Consider the following 6,193-nt stretch of genomic DNA (forward strand, 5'->3'; position numbering starts at 1 on the left):
AGAAGGAAAAACATGGCTAAATTGCATGTGAAGTGACTGCAGGACTGAGCAGAGGAGTCGATGTACTCAAAGATAAAGGAGCTGAGCTTTGTGGCTGGGAGGAATGCTCCAACTTGTTATCTTTTGTAGAGAATTTAGCAGGTAGTAGGTTCCGAGGTTATATTCCTTCTTGGTCTGTTTTTATCCTTTGGTCCAGAAGCCCGGGGTGGTCCCCCCTGCACGGACTGGGAATGCTACAGGGCAGAGCCAAATCCCTTGTTTAGGCACTGATTTTTTTCTTATTTCTTTTCTTTTAAACCGAAGCATCTGTCTCTTTTCATGATGTCCTGCCCAGTTAATACCATTGAGAACAAACGCTGAAAATCTGCAGCACCACCAGGCACTAAGGAACAAGGGTTGTGTGAGAAGAGGGACTGAAGCTACCAAAGGGCTGTCATCTCCCCCGAGAGCTCGGGCAAAATGCAAGGCTTTCTTGCAAAGCTGGGATGTGCTGGAAAGGGCTCCTGCTTTGCAAAAGAAAACTTGCCCCATCTCCTAATGTGGTAGAAAGAAATGTCTTCTAGGGCAGTGAGGAATGACTTCTGAAAAAAAGAAAAAAAAAAAAAAGATTAAAAAAAAGAGATGGGATTTATTTAGAAAGGGCTGGAAAATGTCACAAGACATAACAGTATTTACAGCCAGGCAGTTCTCAGCTTCCCAAGATCAGGGACTAGAGGTAGGCAAGTTAAAATGCGCTGCGCATGGCCATCTTTGCTGTGTTTCTGAGCAAGAGGAATCAGCAGAAATCTTACCTGGAAGGGTGCGCTGGCACAGCCTGGAGCCCACAGTATGAAATTCAGATGAGCAGCGGAAGGGGCTGTCAAAACACATAGGTGTTTCTGCATCTCAGTGAAGACTGACACTGCCCAGCTCTAAAGCCAAAAATGATCCAGGGGAGCTGTGAACCTATGACCACCTGGACTGTCTGCAACACAGAGACTCTTTTTGTGCAAAACACATGCTTTTTGTTTGTTAAAAAAAAAAAAAATAACATTTTTGCTGGCATATGCTCAACTGCACAGCGAAGATGCATTGTACCACTTGTGTCTATTATCCTTTAAGCCCCCGAGCATGTCCACTGCCAGTCACACATATCTCTGAGCAGGAGCGAACACGGTCTGGCAGAGCACTTACATGGAATGAAGAGATGGATTTTTGCACCAGGCTGACACGTGCTTGTCAGCCTTTCCACAGTGCTGGAGCACACGTGGTGCTGTGAATGCCATGTGGCGTTCCCAAGGCTGTGGCATCTTTTAAAATCAGTCAAACGTGGCCTTGATATAATAGCCAGGAGAGAAGTTGCCAACAATTTTGCTGCTGAAGGGGTTTCAGTAGAAAAAAAGTGCGTCCCACAAAATCAGAAACTTGATTAAAAACCAAATTCCCATCAGGAAAAACATACCAGCGTCTTTCACTCGAGGTTTAGTGAAACATTTCATTTCTCAAATGGAATGGAAAAATTTCCGTTCAAGAGTAATTCGTGTTTACTGCCTGAGAGCCCCCCCTGACCTGGAGTATGTCCCTGAGGATGTGCCTTGGGGTTGCTGTTGTGAGAGCAGCTGGGGCACAGCCTGGGCAGGACACCTGGATCAAAGAGGACGTGAAGCAGGAGACATCGTTACCTCTACGGGTGCAATTTGAGGCTGAACTGACCAAAATGGGCAGTGAAATGGAAATTCCGATATTTGAACAGACTTAGCTGTTAGTAAAGCCCAAAATGCATTTGCAGAATAGTAATGATTTCAAACTCCCAGGCAGAGAAACTGATGTTTAATTAGAATTATTTACTTCAGAGATGGGTTGTGTGTGTGTGCGGGCATGAGTTTATAGTGGTAAAGAGAGCCCTTAACGCCGTAGGAGATCTACGCTATAAGGACCTTTCAGTCTCTGATAGGATTTCTCACCTAATGCTAACCTCTAGGAGTGAAACAAGAGGATGTTTTCCTTCAGGCTGCTAAGGGGAATGCTACCCTGGAAAATTTTTAATTTTAGGTGTTGAAATTCAGCTATTTCCTGCGCTATACATTTGTGTGACACGTACATGACATAATTAAAACTTCTGGAAACTCTTATAAAATTAACCCCCCCTTCCCAATGTCATACAAATTGGAAAGCTGTTTGGAAAGTTGTTTTAAATAGTGTGTGGGATATGAAATTAATGTATGCATGTATAAAAACCTTGTTGGTGAAGCCGAGGGGTTAGGTGTTCCTCAGCCTGGCTATTTCTCGTTATGGTCAAATACTGCTTTGTACCAAGGCTCTGTTTGTGGGGCTGACACTTCGCCTATAAATCAGTGCTAAAAACAAGACCCTAGGTGCAAACAAATGTTTCTTCTTTGCTCATTCCTGCTGACAAAATATTCGCTGTGATTCTTGCCTGAGTACATGCCTAACTGTGCTCTCCAATTAGCCTGCTAATTAGACCCCCGGTATCTGTTTAGATTATTAATGGAGCCGAAAGACTTTTTAAAGGAACATTAGATATAGCTGAAAAGATAGCTTTGGGGCATGGATGATACTGTAGCGTGGGTCTCATCTTCTGCTTTGCCATGCTGAGTTGTGGAGATGTTTGTTCAGAAATCTGCTGCGCCGGGGGTCTGGTGGGATGAAATGGCTCCTCAGGTGCGTGGTACTGGTGCTACTGGGAGGGGGGTTTGAGGGGAGAAGTAGTTTTTCAGTGGGATCAGTCCTAGGTGGAAAAGAGGAGCTTCTGGGAGAAGGAACTTTCCATTAGGTAATAAGCTAACAGGGAAATGGAGCTGAATTATTTGGGTTTTTTTAGAGCCACATTTTAAAATAGAACGTTTCAGGTAATTCCAACAGAACAAAACGTTCCTTTTTGGCTTAAACTAGTCCAAAAGGAAATGCTTCGATTTGATTTGCCAGATGAAAAAATCAGTTTGATTGGGGGAAAAAAAAAAAAAAGAGCATTTCCCATGATGTAGTTTAGCTTTGTAGAAATGTTCTTTTCTATCAGAAAAAAACCAGCTCCAGTAGAAAGTTCCCAGCTGACTCCTCGTGCAACCTGTTCTGGCTGCTGGGGAGGAACAGCGGGACTGGCTTTTGCATCGTTCAAGGCTTACCCTTCCCCTTTGATCAATGCTGATTCACTTCCTACCAGTGGATGCTCTGCCGCCTGGAACAGTCAATTCTTTGCGCTTTCACTCATTGCTGCTTTTTGTTTTGGGGAAAGTTGCTATAAGCCTTTAGCATCCCGGTGGGCATGGAGAAAGGCTCTTTATACAAGTTCCCTCTTGGCCTGAAACAAGTCTGGCTCTTCTTTTCCCGGGGGTCACCCTGAAGGGAAAAAACCAGCTTTTTCTGACCCGATGCCCCTGGAGTTATCTTTGTTTGGACTGCACAGTGTGCCTTTATCAGGCTTGGGGCAGACTGTGCCACGACTGCTCGCACACGTGACACGGGGCAGTGGGAGGCACGTTCTGTGCTGAGCAAGGACAAACTGCCTGTTCATCACCAACAAAAAAGGACCTTCCTTTCTCAGTGACCCTCAAAGAAAAACATGGCTTTACCCCTGGTACAGCTGCCTCATGGGTGGCATTTTCTCTCAGCACCCTGGGGCTGCAACGGGTTCCCGGGTGGGTTTGGGAGGTGGACACCACGCTGAGAGGCAGCAGAAGAAAGGGGCTGGACATCAGCAGAATGTCTTGGGTCTGTTAGACACCTGCTATTCCCTTGTCTTGTTCTTGTCTTCATGTGCTTGAGCTTGTGATGGATGTGAGCACCCATGCCTTAGACCCCATGGTGGGTGCAGACCAAAGTCAACCACAGCCCTCGGCATCAGCTCTATGCCGCAGCTGGGGGGTTTGTCTTCAATGGTCCTCGTGGAAGCAAATGGCCAAATGGGCTCTGCCCAGCCCACACCCATGGACATCGGCTGGTTGGCAGAGCGAGCAGGCCTCTCTCAAGGCAGCATCTGCAGCCCAGCAGGAATATTTAAGGTCCAGAGGGTACCGCTGGCTCTCCACATCCCCATAAACAAGGGACAGGGATACTGGGGGAAGAGGGGCTCGGGCACAGCTCTAGGTTACATTTAGCAAGCCATCTGTGGCTTTTCAGACTGGAGGGATCCAAACTGTGTGGATGCAGTCTTAAGTTGAGCAGCAAAGGAAAATGCAGACGAGGCTGCGTTTCAATCCAACCTTGTTGGTTGGTTTTAATAAAAAAGCCCAAAATCTTATCAGCAGGCCACACATTTTCTTCCCAAACTTACATTTTTCATCTACATTGATGAGATTTTGTTAAAAGAGAAAGAATCTGGGTTTGGTTTGGAACAATGAGGAGCTGGGCTTTTTGTTGGGGTTGGTTTTTTTGCTTAGATTTGCAATATTCTGGGGACGTGCTGCAGAGCAAGACAAGGTTTGAAGGGTGCCAAGATCCCTGAAGGACCATGAGATGTTTCGGTGTTCAGATCTGAAAAGAAGTCCTGCCTTTGCTCCTTAGCCTTTACTTTTATTAGGCCAGGCTTTTCTGTGCTTATAATGAAGAAAAATTGAGCAGGGTTTTTTGGGGGAGGAGAGGGTGAAGATATTAATAGAAATGTGGCTTTGGTCTGGCACAATGTGCTGCAGTCTACTGGCATATTGTGAACTGTCTTAAGACCTAATATGAAATAAATTGCTTATTGGGGTGTCACTGAGGACTAACAGGAGGTCTGGTTGTTTAGGAGGCTGATGGGATTGTCCCAAGGGCAGTTCTTATCGGGCGGCAGATGCTGTTACAGCAAATACTGGGTTTCTTGTCAGTCCAGAGTGCACATCCCTTGCAGCAAAATTAACAGTACAAATTGTCCTGGTCATGAATTGAAGGACACTGACCTGGGAGGTGGCGTTTACAGTACACGGCATCTCTCCAAGGCCTTGCTGATAGAGATGTTGGGGCTTGTTTTGTCTGTGACTAACCAGCTTTCTCCTCTTTGACCCCTTCCTGAGAGTCCACTCTGACTTCTTCTCTTTGACTTCATTTTTTCAGTTCAGAAATTCCTGCCTCTGACCCCTTTTAATCAGAGATAATTTTCCTTGCTTTGTTCTGCATTGGGCAAGAACTGCACAACTCATCTCTGAACCAGCACGATGGCCAAAACACTGATTTAAACCCATGTTTCCAAAACAGTCTTTTTGTTTATCTTGCCTCTGTGTTGCCTGTGTTACCCTCCTGCTCACAACTGGAAGGCTTCATGCCAAAATACCTTGAGCAATTTGCTTTACAAAACGTTGCCTTTTAGAAGCAAGGTGTGATCTTAAGTGAACAAAAGCCAGATGTCAGGAAGCATTCAGGCTGACATCTTTCACTGTAAATAGTATGGTTTTAAATTGAAATTGGTTTTGGTAAAAGGTTATTAGTAGCAAGTTGAAAAAGTCAAGTATCAAAAAATCCCAGCAGTTTTGTTTGGCAATGTCTAATCAAACCTGCACTTTGCCTCAGCTGTCCCAGGGCAGCCTGTGCATGGACTTCAACCTGCAAAGAAAGTCCTGTGGTCACCACTTTTAGCTCCTTTTTTTGAAGCTTGAAAAATAGGTTTGATTTTCAGGAAATATGCCAACCTTTCGGCAATTATTTCACTTGAAGGTGGGCCCCTTTGTCAGCATTTGGGACAATACAGGCAGTGAACTAGAGTTTCAGTTAATTCCCAAGGTTTTTTGGTGTTTTCCCTGCTTCACGCTAAAAGGAGTTTTGCTGAGAGCTCGATTTGCTTCTCTGAGCCGGGTTGAAGATGTCTGATTTCCCTGTCCAGTGCCATATAATGAGGTAGCGTTTGTGTCCTTCTACCTTGGATTCCCCTACCCAAGCTATAAGAAGAAGGCCTTTGGCATGAGCTCAGATCTCAGATTCATGCCCCACATCTGCAGACACAGGCTTTAACTGCTCTGCTTCCTCCGTTCAGTGCCTAGGCAAAAAAACCTCAAGAAATATATCCAAGCATGAACCTTACTGCACCAAAGAGTCGAACCAACCCTCTCCTGGCTTTGCAGAGCCTTTTGCAGAGCCTGGCAGCCCTTGCCCCCAGCAAGCGATTGTGCAATGGCAGGAGCTTTGTGTGGCTGGTCTTGCCCTCCCTTCCACCCGTGTACTGCCGTGAGTTTCGTGCAAAACCTCCTTTGCCCCGCGGTGAGGAACACCCACAGCAAAAGCTGGA

The sequence above is a fragment of the Grus americana genome, chromosome 18 (genome assembly GCF_028858705.1).
Source record: "Grus americana isolate bGruAme1 chromosome 18, bGruAme1.mat, whole genome shotgun sequence".
Classification (NCBI taxonomy): domain Eukaryota; kingdom Metazoa; phylum Chordata; class Aves; order Gruiformes; family Gruidae; genus Grus; species Grus americana.